Raw genomic sequence first — 16,248 nt, forward strand, 5'->3', positions numbered from 1 at the left:
AGACGCAACACATGTGTAATGCGCTTTACACTGGTCAGCAACAATCGACCCGTTGAAAGTGGGTTTAAGAGTGGGCCAAGAGGCGGGTGTGGCCACTTTGGCCACTCAAGAAGAGAAAGTGATTCATTTAACCACCTCTCTTTGACTAACCAAAAATGATATACCCCACTTTCAAGGAAAATAAAGAATAAATAAAATAAAGAGTAGCATAACTAAAATAAATAATCAAAATATATCAACTTCACTAGATAATGCAAGATAAATGCAAAAGTATTATCTCCACTCTACGTCGAGTGCTGAGCCAACAGGGGAAAAATGGCTGCGTCCACAGCCTTCACGGTGGCGCCTCCCCCATGGGTTTGCCAAACGCGTCATCGCCAGGAAGGTTTTCCTCTGCGGAGCCATGTACAACCTGGAAACAGGCCAAATGGATTTACGAGCAAAAGCTTGCCGCAGCAGAAGAACATCTCCAAAGCCTACAAGGCACTTGCTTCGCCAGTTCTTTCAGTAGTGGCATCCTCGGAGTTTGCTGCAAAGGTATTGGTGATATTGCTCTTTCTTCTGATTTCAAATTAGGGTTTACATTCTTCAGTAGGGTTTTCCCTTTCTGCCCCTAATCCCAACCCCGACCTACCTACTCCTTTCTTTTCCCAGATTATTGTGCCCTCCATTCCTTTTTCTGGGTTTTTACGCTCCCCGTGGGTCTCTTCTAAATTAAGGTTTTCAGCTTATATGTGATGAGCCAGGGCTTCGCCCTCTTCTTCTGAAGTAGAGTTTTCTCCCTTGTGCACCGATTTAGGGTTTTAACACTCTGCTTGTTAAAGAAGGCCTGAGACGGAGAGACGCTGTAACGACATTCACACGTGCTCCCTGTTGGACCGGGATAAGTGGGCCAAGAACAGAACTGAAGGAGATAGCACATGCGGAAGCATAAACAGTAAACATATGAGAGAGTGCAAAGGAGATTGAGAGAGTTCGACAAGATCACCTTTTATAACAGCAATAAAGCTTTACAATGGCAATGGCCAGCAAACTGAGTGTTGAACTATGTGCAAGGAAAATGGATGAATGAGTGAATAATTGGGAACTCCTTGTATAGTGCAGTAGGGACCTGGCCGACTGCCTCTAGGGCTGGCCGACTAGCCCTGGACAAAACAGGAGAAAATAGATAGAATACCAAATAAATGGTAGATTCCCAAACCACTGAGATGCACAAATTCTAACACCCCCTCTGCAGCTCATAGTGTGCAAGAGTCGGAAGAAGATAATTCGATGAAGATGCAACCATGGACTCTCCAGCATCGCGAGTACTGGAATCACCTCGGAGAGAGCATCCACCAACGTGTTTCCTCGAAACAAGATGCCACCACGAACAGCAAGAACCTTCCCACCACGAACAGTAAGGAACTTTGCTTGGCCACGAATTCCTACACAAGTGTGCAGTGAACTCTAAAAATAGATGATGAGCTGCTGGACATATCACGCCCATAATCCCCAACAGTGTACGGAACACATCACATCCCAAAGGCCTCGAACAATGAACTTGGAATAGATCCAGTTCATAATCTCTGCTGTACCAAAGATAACCATGTCCTGCCATATGTCTAATGCTTGGAACTCCGAATCATGGTCCCCATGCACCAGTAGGTGGAGTTGTAATCAGCCCCCTCTCCCGCCTACAAGCCTCTTCTGGTTGGAAGCACATGGGGGAAAACTGCATGTGTATTAGAGAAGCACACCATCTGGGGTCTCCTGAACTAGAAGCGCCCTGGGAGCCCTAGAAGTGGTACTAGAATCTGTATCATTATCTTGTGTCGTGTCTTTGTCTTTTCTCTGAGATGAAGACTTGCCCTTGGTCTTGTCCTTCTTCTTGGACAAACAATCTTTGGACAGATGGCCTCTTTTTCCACAAGTAAAGCAGACTAGGAACAATCAGTCCCCTCTCAAACCTGAGAGAGAAAGAGGCTGGACAATAGTAGAACAGTCCAAGAAACCATTGGGAACCTCCTACCAAAAGGGCAAGGACTCGTGGAGGAAGAAGGAAATGTACAGCCACTTGTCTGGCAACTCCACATGCAAGAGAACTCACCAAATCTGATGCCAGAGCAGAATTTGCAGCCAAAACTCTAATGCTTGCCTCTGTAGAAGAAAACGCAGCCAGAAAACTAGGCCGGCTTGCCTCTGAAGAAGGAGAAAACGTAGCCAATAAATTGGCCGGCAGCAAGAAGGGCTGGCTGGACCAGAAAACGCAGCAATGTGTGAAAACGCAGCCCCTGTTTGTTAGAATATGCAGCGGAGATAAAGACAAAATCTGAGAACACAAGAGCAAGTGCAGAAAAAATACAGCAATGGAGAGAGAGAGAGAGAGAGAGAGAGAGAGAGAGAGAGAGGCGTGTAACTCTGCTCTATATACACAAGAAAATCTCAAAAACATGATATAATGGTATGAGGGCTATGGGGCCATTTTATATGGCCCCAAGAGAGCAGTCGGCTTGCATCAAGGACAGCCGATAGGACACAAAAAGCCCACAACTAGCATATCACCAGTCGGCCAATAGAAAAAGGTCCATGACCTGTACAAACCAGTCAGCTAGCTCCCAGAATGTGAACACATGCATACTGATGCAGTCGGCCAGCAACTGGGTGGTACTGCCATCACAGGGTATCCATTTTTTTCTATTTTTCCAAGCCATGGAAAAATAAGAAAAAATGAAAAAAAAAATACGGAGAGTGAAAAAAATGAGAAAACACCTAATAAGGGCGGGACACCCACAACAGAGGCCCTGGTGTATATGTATACATAGGAGATGACTTCTAACACCCGCTCTCAGCTCTTGGCTGAGGAATCATCCCTATGGAGCTGAAGTGCCGCCGGAGCAACGCCTGAGATAGCGACTTCGTGAAGAGGTCCACCGCCGCAGTGTCCTCCGTTGAACAGAACTCTAGCAAGATGTTATCTCAACAACGATCTTTTCACGAACAAAGTGCTTCTGGATGACCAAGGATTCCACGAGTGGAAACCCAATCCTGCCAAGTAACCTTTGCAACCTCACCACCTCGCAAACAAGCAGCATCACAAGTAGCCCAATACTCTACCTCTGTCGACGACAAGGCAATAGATGGCTGCCTCTTACTGCTCCATAAAACTGCTCCTGAGCCGAGGGTAAAACTGTCACCTGAAGTAGATCTCCTCGTGTCTGGATCTCCTCCCCAATCTGAGTCACTCCGACCGCCGTGGAGTTGGACTCCATCTATCAATCCCCCTCCATCCACATCCATTTACTTCACATCTCTTCCATATTCATTTTCATCACACCACATCCTATCACATCCCATTCACATCTTATCACATCCATTCACATCCTATCTCATCCCATTTACATCTTATCACATTCTATCACATCCCATTTACATCTATTCACATCCTATCACATTTCATTTACATCTTATCACATCTCATTTACATCTTATCACAACTGTTCACATCCTATTACATTCCATTTACATCTTATCACATCTATTCACATCCCATTTATATCTTATCACATTCCATTTACATCTATTCACATCTATTCACATCCTATCACATCCCATTTACATCTTATCACATCTCATTTACATCTTATCACATCCATTCACATCCTATTGCATCCCATTCACATCTTATTTTCATTTTATCCGTGTATTTCTACATTGTTGAGGTGTTAATAAGGACTAGGAAATGCTTTCAAGGACTTAGTAAACTATCTTAAGGATCTTATAAATTGGTATCAGAGCAGAGTTTTAGTTCCTAGGAATTGTTATTTAGAGTTATTTTGAAGTGCATGTTTTAACTCAATTACATGTTTCTTGATAAAATGCCTTACTAGTACAACTTGATTTGGTGAATGAATGATTGTAGGAGGAGGAAGACACTTACTCCGGATTCCTAGTCTTCCAAGGCATCTTCGAGACAGCTTGTCGCTCCTCAAATTTCTAATTCTGCGATACGATGAGATGAAAATTCTTGAGAAGTTGTCCCTCCGTAATCCCTCTCGTATCCAAAGAGGGTAGGGTAAAGATCACTTTTGGAATCATGGGCCAATGTACTTTATCATGTGAGCACACCAATTGGGAATCTCACCATCGATTTAAAGTGGGTTCGTTGGATCGAGAAGCTGAAGATGGTTTGCTTATTTTGGTTTGTTAATGGATTAACATGCTACCTCACAAGCACAAGAGAGAAGAAGAAGAAGAGAGTGCATGCAAGGGTCGAATCCAGTGATTTGCACTTGGCCAACCCTATTAGGGTTAACTCCCTGATGTGAGGCCGCTAGAGACTCACTCTACACTCTCTTTGTGTCACCCAAAGAGAGGATCCAAGCAAGCTAGGTAGGAGCAAGAGGGAAGGGGAGATCTCAGCCTCTTACCTTATGCAACTCTATTGCATGAAGACCCGTGGTTTTTGGGGAAGAATCAGTACCCACACGGAGGTATATGGATCATGCTGTTGTCTCGGCATTTCTATAGCCTATGTTCTGGCTCAGTTGCCTTGTGTTGGGCAGTGTTATGGCATTTGTATATGGATAATCCGGCATCTCCCGTGGGGAGAGTAAGGCCCTCAAAGCTCGTACATGATATTATTCTCCTTGGGTAATAAAATACTCCAAGGGGGGGAGAGGGGGGGTCGGCCCATTCCGGTCTCTATGCGGTGTCACACGTGCAAGCTCCATTTTCAGCATTTGTGGATGTTTTGTCCAGCTTTATGTTTTATGCAAAGTGATGATGGATATGAGTTAAGGCTGTGGCCATGTTTAAGTGTTTTAATATGCATTGATGGTATCAAAAAGTGTGTCAAAGACCCTAGTCCCCCGGGCACTCGTCGCGAGTTACAGTAACACAAAACATGGAAGAAGTTCCCAAGAGGTTGGTTGGTGGTGTTTCACAAGACCCAAGGGGAATGGCAGTTTTGTGAGTCGGATGCCACTTGGGGTATCTGCAGCAGTTCTTGATCTGAGGCTTCAACGTTTCCATTTTTAGTCCCTTATACCTCCGCGTTTTCAGATTTGCAGCCATGGTTGCTGCGTTTTTCTGAACTGATCTTGCTGGTAGCTCTACCTTCACTTGGGCTTCACTTGTTGGACCCGAAGGTACCTTCTCTTCAGCGTTTTTCCTCATAGGAGGTGTGGACACTGGTTGTTACATTCCCGTAACGCCGCTACGGGCACTACCACAAGAGGGGACGGCCTCTGGCTCACCACCCAGCCATAGAGAAAGAATGAGGATTGCCCCTCATCCCCCAGGCTATATAGTGTGTGGCCTGCCGTCCACACTAGCCTGGTCGCCCATGACTCCGCATGGGCGTCCTCTCCCACTGAACCCCGGACATGGCCATCCGGTCTGCCGTCGGTCATCACAGGCATTACAGCCTACGTGACATTACCCCCCCTTAAGAAGAGTTTTCGTCCTCGAAAACAAACTGGGGAAACCTTTTGAAAATTGCACTACGGCGTTCCCAGGTTACCACTTCCTCATCCCTATCTGTCCATTTAACAAGTACCTCCTGGTACACTTTATGTCGGGTTTGTCTGTCTCGATACCCAAGAATCCTTTCCGGTTCATGTGGTATCTTTGGTGGAGTGATCAATTCCACCAAATCCCTGGAGAAACTGCGTTCTCTAACCCGTGAACTGATTTCTTCAGTTTACTGACATGGAAGACAGGATGGACTTGAGAACTCTCCGGTAACTCAAGTTTATATGCTACGTCCCCAATCTTCTTAAGGATTTTAAAAGGACCACAATATCTCGGAGAAAGTTTATTACACTTTCCCGTTTTCATGGTTTCTGACTGCGCAGGAACCTTGAGGAATACAAAGTCACCTTCTGCAAAGGTCACTTGTCTGCGTCCTTTATAGCGCTACGAATGCTCTTGCGTGCAGCTTTGAGCATATCATTCATATCTTCAAGGAAATCCTTGACAGATTGAATCTTCTCCTTTTCTAGGCCTACAACCATCGGAGATCTCGGTTGGAATCCATACATTAACATGAATGGTGTAAATCCAGTCGCTGTGAGTGTTTGGAGCTGTTATAGGCAAACTCCAATAAGGGCAAGTACTCTTCCCAATTAGATTGCTTCTTACTGACATAAGAACGCAACATATCCTCGAGTATTTGGTTAACCCTTTCTGTCTGACCATCAGACTCCGGATGATCTACTGTACTCATACTCAGAGTAGTATCCAATTTTTTGAAGACTTCCCTCCAAAAATGACTGTTGAACTTTCTATCTCTATCCGACACTATATCTGCGGGCAGGCCATATAGCTTGTAGAGATGTTCAATAAAGAGTTTTACCAACTCTGGCGTTTTTACAGTTTTTCTTCGTGGCAATAAACTTTGCCATTTTAGTCCTGTCCACTACCACCCACACCGAGTCATTCCCTCGACTCGTCTTGGGTAAACCGGTAATGAAATCCATGGAAATGTTTCCCATTTCCCTTGAGGAATCTCCAGTGGACGGAGTAGTCCTCCAACCTTAAGACGTTCATGTTTATTGACCTGGTACTTACTGCATTTCAGCACATAAGTTTGAACGTTGTTAAACAAACTAGGCCAATAAAAGTGTCTTTTTACTAGTGCATAGGTCTTCTGAATCCCAGGATGACCCGCACTTGGACTATCAAAACTATACCCCGAAGGCTCGGCTAGCCTCTCTGGACTAACTCTCGCCTCGCTACCCGCCGCACCTACGGCCAGTCTCTCCCGACTAGCATTACGTGCCGGCGAGGAAGGTGGGCGCGGCTGTGACAGTGCGTACGCGTACAGCACGCCAGACCTCTGTAAAGACAGGATCATGCTCACACAAGCCATGATTTGGTATTTCATACCTTGATTTTGCATCATGTCATTAGCACAGAAGCTAATGTACTGGAGAGCACTCTAGTAGCTCAAGTTCTTAGACTATGCTACTAGATATTTGTAGACTACGTTACCATGTTGCATCACCAACTTGTTAAAACTTCTCGTTGGAAAGCTCTACGGCCACCATAGGAGAAATAAACTAGAGCCAATCTAATCATGCATCACAAGGATTAGTTCCAAAGCTGAGAGATACTTTCTCTCTTAGAGTAACTTCTTTGCACAAGCATATGCTCTAGAATTTTGTTGAGTTTCTAACTACCATCAATCTACGGATGGTTAAACTCCACTCTAACTCAAAGTAAATGTAACTTTTGAAGATTTCCCTTCAACTATAACAATCAAACTTCCTATCTCTTATGCCATACTATATATGCGAGCAGATCATATAGTATGTGGAGATGTTTGATAAAGATTCTTGCACCACTACGGGTGTCTGGAGTTACATCCAATCACTTACATTTCTTTGTTGCTATTACCAGACATATCCCTTCAAGTATTGTCTGGACTCACACAACTATTCGAGTTTATGTGATATTTGGGGATATCCCTCCTTTCCCTCAAGAAAGGTTTTTGTCCTCAAAAACTGTACTCTCAAGCGGACTACGCGCTAGTGTCGTAGGTCCAAGAACAAATCTAGACCGTGTTAAATATATTTTTATTCTTGAGTCCTTCCAAGAAACTTTTAAACATCTTGTACCGAAGATGTGGTATAGTGTCTACGCACATATGGTGGTACTATTGATAAACTGCTTTGCAACAGATCAGTGGTTTCACACTTATAACAAAGTGCTTCATTGTTGCATATTATTATCCTTCATAAGCGGTTACACACTTATGAATCATTTGGGTGGGTTGTACCATCTATCAAGAAAATTCCAAACTACTAAAAACCACATTATCAATCCACAGATAATGACTGAGCTTGCTGCTGCGAAGCCATAGGTTGCTAGATAATTGATGGTAATTACACAAGCCCAATGTCTCATTACATTATACATTCAATATAAATGCAAACATCACAGTACTTCGTGATGATGAACTTAGGAATATCATCCTATCCCTGTTTGGTGTTGGTATGAAGTATAACTATGAGAACATTATTTGCTGCCTCCTCATTATAGCGGCAAAGCTACCTACCCATCACAGGTGGCAATCTCTACCAAGCTATAACCAATGACAAGCAAATAAACGAGTACTCTTGTAAGAACTTCATAACCATATCTCACACCCAACTCATAATCACTACGGATTTAATGCCAGGGCTTGCAAAATTGAATGTTATCTGATAGGTAGAGGGGATCATCAAACTACGGATGACCTCGACAACTCACTAGGACTAGTGATGTGTAACTTTTAAGTTACTCCACTCTCCTTGCTTATTCCATACCATCGAACAAATTGGTCCCTCGATTTGAGCAACGTCAACATATTTATGAGTACCTCGATACTCATGGATTGTGGTTCGGTAATTTAAAATGTTGATCTAGAGTATCCTTCACTCGAGGATCTTAATGTTATTAGCAGTTATGTATTAGTAGTGAGTAACTACGTACCCACTATCATCACACTAGTAGCTCCATACTAGTCTGTGAGTAACTCCGTACCCAATGGCGTACCTCCCCCAAGTGGGAGTACCATATACAGCCATCTATAACAAGATGCTTAAGTCACTTGCTGCTAAGAAGTGACTACACAAATTGACCCCTCCATTGCACATTGCAGTACAATTTCTGGTATTACAACACGAATTTTTGGACGTCCTTATCATAGAGGTCAACTTAAAAACTAGTGCATAGGTCTTGTGGAGTCTCGGCTGACCTAACCACACCACTGGTGACTTCCTACAAAAAATGTGGCGCCGAAGTCACCACCTATGTACTTTAACTCCGTAAAGTACATGGTCTTCATCTATCATTTATGGAAAGTTGTAAAACATTCCTGCGATGGATTTTTATCACCCTAAAATCATTGTGCACTATTTTAGTGTGAAGAGCTTTTTTCCTGGGTACCATGGTTCACCCCAAGCTCATCTTTTGCTAAATTCTCCGATTTAACAAAAGATATGTCTGCCTCCGAACACTCCGGTTCAGCCCCAGACTTTGAGTTTACTTCTTAACACTCCGGTTAAGTCAAAACTCACCAGATACAGTAGGATTTATCACTAAGCTCTCCGGCTTAGCCTTCTATCCTAACTCAGCCCGAGTTTATGTACACTACACATGTCGGATCCGATACTAACAACAATCAGGCTCATCTGGAGTGAGATACTACTCACTATTGCCATGTAAAACCTTATTAAATCCTAGAAATGCTCCACTCATTTCTCAGGGGTCATACGACTTATAGGGTTTACACGCACATGAACTTTGTAAGCAAAATAGCCGGTCATGCAATATTACAATTGCTTATGTAGGAAAGTAATATATTTCCCAAATTCATATGGTAGCATTTAAAATGTGATCACAATTGCACACTTATGTTGAACATAGGCAAGACTACGCTTGCAAAATGCTATAGGGCGTCCCCCATGCATGAAACTGTCCAACCAAGCTAGTCTTACTGCTAACCTCTAGATTTAGATCACTCTGGAACTAAATCACTCTGTTAGCACTAGCACACCATCATGGTCTTGCTACCTACAGCTTCTCCGAACTTGTAACTGGGTTTTATCCCATCTTATGGCTATATTTGGTAATTTTCAAAGTTCAAATTTTATCTTGCACACTTTATCACTACAGACAAGTGTACATACAGACCTGCCAAAGAGTCAAGTTACATGCACAAGCCTTGGCGTCCCATTCCACCAAGACTACAGTCGATTCCGTGAGAATTGATGTCCCATACCATCAAATTACCACCAAACCAATTGATGGCCTCTGGCTCACCACCCAGCCATAGAGGAAGAATGAGGATTGCCCCTCATCCCCCAGGCTATATAGTGTGTGGCCTGCCGTCCACACTAGCCTGGCCGCCCATGACTCCGCATGGGCGTCCTCTCCCACTGAACCCCGGACATGGCCATCCGGTCTGCCGTCGGTCATCACAGGCATTACAGCCTACGTGACACTGGTTGACCTGAATTTTCAGGTTTGTAGCCCTTGTTTGGCTGCGTTTTCTTCTCCAGTGGACACAGGTCACTTGCAGAGCGGGTTTCTTGTTTGGATTGTGGCTTTGGAGGCAGGTTGGTACTTGAGGAGGATTCTGAATTTCAAATTTCAGTCAGCGTTTTGCTGATTTTGGAGCATCTCTACCTGTGTTTGTTCCTCGCCTACACGGTTTCCCGCTTTCTACATGTTCCTTGCCTTCTGTTGGTGGTGGAGTGCTATTTTTTGCTGGATAGCTGTGTTTTGGCTGCGTTTTGCTTCCCACAAGAGTTTCTACACTCAGAGGCGGCCTTTCTCCAGCTACTTCACTTGAGGATCAGTTTCGGGAGCTGTGTTGTATCTGTGGAGACTTTCTTCTTTGACAGGAGTTTACAGTTATTTGGAGGAGAGCAGTGATCTTTTCAGAGATCCTGAGCAGAGTTTATTCTGTCCGAGCTTGTGTTCTTTGCAGTATTTGCAAAACAAGGAGGGTGTTTTGCACTTTTGCGGTGTGATCCTTTCACATGGATCCTTTATTTGTTGATGATTCTTGGGATCTAGTTCTACTTCTAGAACAGTCTTCTGCTATGTGTGAAGCTTTTGAGGACTTTCTTGCCACTGCACTTTATACTCTTGCTTCGTTTCCTCACTGTGAGGAGTCTATCTCTTCATCTCTTTGTGATGCTTTTGAGGATGCCCCTCCCCCTGCCAGTTCTGTTGGCTTGTTGTTTTGGAGGATGGTTTTTTGGACCCGGTGGGATGCTTTGGACCTGTGGTTGCTAACCATGCCTCTGGCACAGTGGTACTTCCAGAGTTTTTTGGATTTGGATCAGATCACTTGTAGTATGGAACTAATAGCGTCAAAAGGAAATAGCTTGCGCTGTCTTTAGCTTCCTTGTTACAGTCGCACTGTCTTGCACCTAGTTAGAAGTGAACATTTAGTACTTGGCGTAGCGTTTTGTCTCGTGATGGGCAGTCATGGACATTAGACGTTGTGATTCAACGTGGCAGTTATTGCGATCAAGTGTTTAGGTTTAAGAGGACCATGGTCATTGTTTTGTTATGTAGGTTTACGGCTCCAACCACAAATTAGTGCCTTGATAATTTTGTATAACATACCCATCTATATTTATTGCTCCTTACAGATTTTGCAACACAATCTGTTCACTTGTTCAATTGACTTAAGTTCTTTGTAACGCTTGGAGCATAAAGAACATTGCAAATGTTGAACTCTTGCCTTTGAGAATCTCCAAGGTGAGTAGAAGGGTGTGGTGTACTGTCTCTAGTGGATATCCTCCTCTTTTTAGTGACTTATTATTTTGGTGCAAATAAGTTTAAAGACTACCATAGATCGTGACACATTGTCAAAAATATCTTCTTTTTTCTCTCCTTCGTTTGAGGCATAATTGCCTTGCTTCAAAGTGCCATCCCTTATGTCTCTTTGCTTTGAATAGCGATCTTAAGCTCAATGTCCCATGTTTTTTGTTTTGTTCTCTTCTTCCTTCATAGCCTCCTTGATTTGGGGATTAACTTCCACCTCATCCTCTTTGGTGTTTCTTCGACTCCCCTTGTTTTTGGAGTCATGGTTATTTTCTTCGACCTCTTTAAATTTGCCACCTCTTTGATTGTGATGTCTCGTCCTTGGCCTCTTCCTCTGGCTTTTCTTTTACTGGTATATAGACCACTTTCATCTCTCCAGTCTTCTTTTGATGAGCTTTTGTCAAGTATTTGTTCTTCAAGAATCATCTTTGTCACAAGTTTCTGAAGTTTGGTAACTTATCTTTTGAGACAAGATAAGATGTTTTGAATATCTTAAAGTCTCTTCCAAGAGACCTAATACATATTTCTACCATCTCTTAATCATATCTAATTGATCACATATACCTTTGATAATTGTAACATAATCAAACATTGATTAATTCCTCTTGATCGTATGTAACTCTCCTCTAAGTTGTATATTACAAGACTTTGACACACTTTCAAACATGCTTGAGAGTGTCTCCCCACATATCATTAGCCTATTCATAATATTTGATGTGTGGAATTATTATTTGACTCAGTATTTGAGCAATAATACTCATCACTTTCTTCTCCTTTAATTGCCATGCTTTGACGTCAATTCCATATTGTCTTTGTAAACTTTGTTGAGTCTCATAAATTTGATCATCACTTTCGTCGACTTCTCTTCTATTGTTTATAGTAGTTTTAGTTGCATAATTGGTATTGCGTCGGCTCCAGTATGCTCCATAGATCATAAGATTGAAAGAATATTTAGATTTTGTGTCTCCAAGCATATGATAGCTGTTCAAGTTTTTCTAGAGTCCCACTGTTGCTTTTGGCTGGTTAGCCCATGGCTTGGTGTCGACAGTGCTGTTGTGCGATTATTATGGGTGGTTCTGTAGCCGCATGTGGTGGTGTGGTTACCAAAAGTTCTCACGTGAATCCATGGGACTTGGCCATTGACATCCGCATGGCCGTTTTAGTGTTTTTTTAATAAATATATTTTTTATACGTTCCAAAAATTTAAAGAGATTGAATTGAATTCAACAACCATTAAAAAGGGAAAAAATAAAAAAACAAAAAACACTTCAAGGGAAGAAGTAAAAAGAGACTCATAAGGTGATTTCACAAAGACCAAAGAAGGAGAAAATCAAGCAAATCAACACGAAGTGATTTGATTTTTTTTGGAAGTCTTGTTTTTTTTTCCAAGAATCGATCCTCTCGATGTACCCTCTCATCCACCCTATAAACTTATTCTTTAACCTTTCACTTCTATCACCCTCTACATTAGGATAGTTAGCTCCTTGTCATTATGGTAAAGATACAAACTAACACTTCGATAAAGGAAGAATCTCAAGCGCTCCCACTAGCTAAACAACTAGACACAGCCCGCGTGTTGGTGGGAGAGCCTATAGCCAAGGTCTTAAACCCCTCTTCTCATGCTATCTACCCTATGCTCATCCGTCACACGATATTGTTGATGTTGAGGATGATGATGATTGGAATGAAAAACACAAAGGTGAGAGGTGTATAGTGACTCTAATACCATGTTGAGATTACATAGTGCTTCACACACACACACACACACACAGAGGGAACACAATAGAGAGAGTGATTGCACCTAATGTGTTCACACCAAGAGACCTAAATAACCTTTCACACCATTGAGGGAGCACAATAGAGAGAGTGATTGCACTTAATGTGCACTCCACAAGACCTAAATAACCTTTCACACCATTGAGACTCCAACTATTCCAACATATCAACACTTACCAGAGCAAGCTCTAGGAGAACAATATCTAGGTATAATTGGGTAATATCACCCAAGGAATCCATGGTGATGCCAAGAGTTATGATGATCCAAAGAAGAGCTACAATGTTCAAAAGATAAGCTAAAGAACCTCGTATTAAGCTTAACAGGAACATATAGTTGGGTATGATCACCCAAGGAACTCATGGTGGTGCCAAGGGCTATAGTGTAGTGTTCCAAAGATGACTTGGAGAACCTTCATCAACACTTACCATCAAGCTCCAGTGGAACATGTAGGTATAGTTGGGTACGATCACCCAAGTAACCCATGGTGGTGCTAAGAGCAAGCAAAAAGAATAAAAAAATGTAGATGTGAAAAACCAATCAAGTTTTTCATGCCATGAAAAACATGAAGATTTTCATGCCACACACACAATGTACCTCTACTCAAGACTGGCACATCCTTTCCATCATCTCCAAATCACTCAAAAGCAAAAACTAAAGGGAAGTTTCACACAAGAGAAACCAAAGGTTTTTTATGTTGTGAAAAATATGGAGATTTTTACATCGTGAAAATTTTTGGGAAAAATTGATGATCACACATCAGTAACAACAATTACTCAAAACTTATTCAAATCAAATGTTTTTCATGCCAGGAAAAACTACTAGTTTTTCACGTCGGGAAAAACTTCTTACATTTTCACAGTTTCTTGCACTCATCATTTTGGCATATCTATGCGATAAATGCATTGTCTAAATGTCAAGGAGAGGGTCCAAGCCAAAAGGAAACAAATCACTCAACAAATCACTCATGTTTTTCACACCATGAAAAACATGCTTTCCAATGACTAGTTTACTCTTACTCTTGACACGTGTCGTAAGGCGAGTGGGGAATTCAAAAATCACCTACCTTATTTTTTATTTTAGTCACCCTATTCACTTCATTATACCTAAATCTAGATTTGATTCCCCTTAGTGCATCATTTTCTCTTTTACTCTCTCTCCCTCGAAGTCTTTGTGCAATTTCCATATGTTACAATCTACAATCTGCCATTGCCATCCTTAATGCCATCATTTTCGCTTTTACTCTCTCTCCCTCGAAGTCCTTCTTGTGCAATTTCCAGCTGTTACAATCTACAATCTATCATTGCCATCCTTATTGCCATCGTCACCCTCACAAATAGGCGCATGCTTCCATCTTCATCAACATTATCTAACAAGCTATAGCTTATGAGTCACAGATAAGAGCAAAACTCTGCTTGCATTGCTTATTTTGAAACCCTTCTTTACTTATTGACACCATGGTCTTCTTAAGTCTTTATACGAGCCCTTATTTACAAATATACCATTTCTTTGCCACCACAAGCCAACTAATGTCACATATTCTCCATATGTTAAAACTCTAATTTCCATGATTGTGTCCTCTCTTATAATGCATGAGTTAATTTCACCTCTCTTCTCTCACTAACAACACCAACAAAAATGAAAAGAAAGCTAATTCTTTTCACCATGAAAAACTAGACTAGTTTTTAATGTCACATAAAAATCCCAAAAAAAGCTTCGATTTCACAATTGGCTATACCCATGTCAATTAACCAAACCCCCTTCACTATGAAAAACTAAAAGTTTTTCATGCCATGCAAATAATTGGTTTTTCATGTCAGTTATAATATAAGGAAACACAACCAAACCCTAATACAACATACTAACTCCCAAATCATGTATAAGGTAAAAAAGGCACTTCTAATTTCATAGTGAAAATTGAGATAAGTGGATAACATTGTTTAGATAAGGACTTTCTGTTTTTTTAGCAAGGGATAATCATGGCATGATTCAAGGAGATTTTCATGAATACTACTTGATTTAAAAAACTAGTTAATGATAATTCTTAGATTTGGATGTGTAGATGAGTGTTTCTCCTATCCAAAGTTTCTAGATCGAGTCTCCTAAGCATGAGAAGTATCCAATTTTACTTTCGTTGAGACTCAATTTAACACCTTTTTCAAAATGATTTTATGGTTTGCACAAAAAAGCATGAAACTTGCACTTTTATAGTGTGAATATACAAGGATCAGAACATGTAAGCCCCCAGTGAAGGTTAAAGAAGTTGACATTATGAAACTTGGAGAGGATTACAAACTAGTTTTTATCACTGACACAAAAAAAGCATGAAACTTGTACTTTTATAGTGTGAATATGCAAGGATCAGAACATGTAAGCCCCCAGTGAAGGTTAAAGAAGTTGACATTATGAAACTTGGAGAGGATTACAAACTAGTTTTTATCACTGACACCAAAGGAAGAAAAGGATTTGATTGACCTTCTAAAGGAGTTTAAGGATTGTTTTGCTTGGAAGTGTCGTTTGAAGTAGTTTAACATACTATCCAAATCATTGAGGGATCATGCCCTTCTCAGGATTATTTTGCTTGGAAGGGCCGCTTGAAGTAGTTTAACATCCTATCCAAATCATTGTGAGGGATCATGCCCAATAGAACAATGCCCTTCCTAATTGGCACCAATGGGTGAAATCTCCTTTCAGATAAATCTAAAATATTTTGTTAAAGAAGATATAGATAAACTTGTTGCTGTGGGTTTCGTCTATGAAATCGAGCACATTGGTTGGGTGTCATCGATTGTCATTATGCCAAAAAAGAATAGAAAGCTTAGAGTATGCATGTATGTGAAGAGACAACTATCCACTTCCACATATTGAACATGTGCCGGAAAGAGAAGCAAGAAAAAGCCTTATGGCTTCTGAGATAGCTTCTCAGGATACAAGCAATCATCCTTGCCCCTGAAGATTAACATAAGATGGCATTCACTAAATGCATCCAAGGGCATGTGTAGGACCTCAAAAAATGGCATTTGTGCATGCACTCACCCATCATGCATGAATGTGTGCATGCATGTGTCTATGTATGTGTGTATAAATGAGTGTGCATGCATATGTGTGTGTTCTATATGTGTATGTTTTCTATGTGCGTGTGCATGTGTTCTATGTGCATGTTGTAG

General features: G+C 41.6%; 1 long non-coding RNA gene across 1 annotated transcript; it reads left to right on the plus strand.

Moving 5' to 3' along the window:
• Positions 1–280: 280 nt before the first annotated feature.
• On the plus strand, positions 281–4,314 carry LOC147640840 (uncharacterized). The gene is made up of 2 exons (XR_015268481.1): positions 281–537; positions 3,902–4,314. It is a non-coding gene; the product is annotated as an uncharacterized LOC147640840 (long non-coding RNA).
• Positions 4,315–16,248: the final 11,934 nt, after the last annotated feature.

This window comes from Cibotium barometz, chromosome 2 (assembly GCF_041138505.1).
Source record: "Cibotium barometz isolate CiBa-2024 chromosome 2, ASM4113850v1, whole genome shotgun sequence".
Classification (NCBI taxonomy): domain Eukaryota; kingdom Viridiplantae; phylum Streptophyta; class Polypodiopsida; order Cyatheales; family Cibotiaceae; genus Cibotium; species Cibotium barometz.